The following is a 2,246-nucleotide window of genomic DNA, read 5'->3' on the forward strand; positions in this document are numbered from 1 at the left end:
CCCATTCACCACCTGCTCCCCACCTCGTTAAATAAACCTTTTATTTAAATCCTACTTCGCCTCTGTCTGCTCTTGGGTCCAGCATCGTAACCGTAACAAACACTATGCTAACAATTTTCTTTTTGTTACCATGAAATTCAGCCCCTACAACAATACACTTACATTAGTAAGCAGCCTCATTTTGATTTTATACTATTTGAGGTGCAAAGTAGCTTCAACAAATCAAAATGAAATATGACTGTAACGTGTGAAAACACATTTTTGGTAATATCTTAAGCCTATTTAATTTATTTTTTCAGTCTTGTGAATATACCTCCTTTGGTTTTACATTTTCAAAACTCATAAAACAACTTTGAAATCATGGTTCAACCCAAGTTGAGTTAAGCTAACAACTATAAGAGAACTGTGGAACTTACTCTATACAGTCTAACCAGCTTAAAGGGATTTACAGTGCACAGCGGTGAGGTGTTTGGAGTTAAGGGAAAAGATCACCTTTACTGACCCCTAGCAGAGGCTGTTAGCAGCGGGCCGTCACTGGGGATTTAAGCTTTATTTGCTGCACTGTTAGCCAGAGAAAAGTAAAAACAAGCTGAAATTGTTGAACCATTGAATGTCCATTTTCACATGTGGGTTCACATGGTATCTGAATTATTTATTTGTTTTTTAACAATAGTTGTTTTTTGAAATGACAACGTTGACAAAAAAGTTAAGATTTTAAAGCCATAGTGTGTAACTTTAGCATATATGACTGTTGCTTACATCCGAGTCTTGCCAAAAGAGTTGACACATAGTTGGTTAAGCCTATCAGCTCCACAAAACTCTCTGTATTTCAAAGTATGGCAGCGTTTACAAACTGGTGTCACCCCTCAGCCCAAGAAATGTTTCAGTTGTTGATTCTACTAAGAAAAAAACCTGGACGTACAGTGAAAGGTATAAAATCCATGCGCGATCACCCAAGGCTTATCTCACGTAGATGCACCGACAGTGTTGTTGTAATTCGTCAGAATTCCTCATGGGGGCGACAGAAGTCACACACTATAGCTTTAATCTATCAAGTACTGTATTGCATGTTTATATTCATATAATGTATTTTTTCACTGTAAAAGTAGTCCATTAAGGTGCACAGTAGTTGCCGTTCAGTAGTTGGGTGAAAAAAGAGATTGTATGTTTTCGCTTCATGGTTTCTGGTATTTTGCCCGGGATAATTGTAACAGTGTATATTTCAGTGATGGCATTCATTTTCATGTTGTATTACATATATTTTTTTCTTGTTCCTTTTATCAAAGGTTTTCACCTTGCAAATATGTCAAATAACTACCTAACTAACTAATTGTAAGAAGAAGAAAAAGAGGACACAAGTTTAGAGTGAAATCTCTTTCAAGTGGAGACTGCAAAAAAAGAAAGAAAACTTGACACAAACTATATGTCTTGGTCTCATGATTTTTGGTATTTTTCTGGGGATTGTTGAGCAGTGGAGCGGGACAGTGAGGGAGGGAGGGAGGGGGGTGATCAGCTGTGTCCCGCCCAGGAGGGGCTGCTGACCCGGGAGTCAACCTCATCTGTTTCTCCCTGTGGACACAAACACTGCTGGAGCTCAGAGCCACCGCCACTGAGCCGCTGTTCATGTATCACCAACTAAATCTGCTTACAACAGCCGGCGGCACTCCACACATCACACTGCACAGAAGGCTGGGGAAACTAGCTGGTGTGTTATGTACACCTGTAAGATATAGAAATGTCGGGGTTCTATACAAAAAGGAAATAAATTGAGCTGATGAAAAGAAAAAAACTCCACAAACCTTGTAGTTAAAGTAGAGCTGGGATTTCATTAAACTCTTGACACCATGAATAGTAAGTATGCAGTGTACTGATTTCAGTCATAGATTACCCATGCTCCTTTGCCTCCTGTGTGTGTGTGTGTGTGTGTGTGTGTGTGTGTGTGTGTGTGTGTGTGTGTGTGTCGGCGTCTGAAATAGAGAGCGAAAGCAAGACTATAGGTTTCCATTCCTCAAAGAAAATAACCAGTCAATGAGTGAAAAACGATTCTCCCTGGATAATATTTTTCAGAAGCAATAGGCTCATATTTTCCATCAGGTATTTGAGTAGGTGCATTATTCATAACAAACACTGCTTCAAATGATGATCACTCAGTAAAATACTTCTTCACAACGCAGCCATCTCTCCAGTGGATCACCGCAACCGTGATGCGACAAAATGAAAAGTACAATGCCCACCATCATGGTTAA

Source organism: Ammodytes marinus, assembly GCF_949987685.1.
Source record: "Ammodytes marinus genome assembly, chromosome: 12".
In the NCBI taxonomy this organism is placed as follows: domain Eukaryota; kingdom Metazoa; phylum Chordata; class Actinopteri; order Uranoscopiformes; family Ammodytidae; genus Ammodytes; species Ammodytes marinus.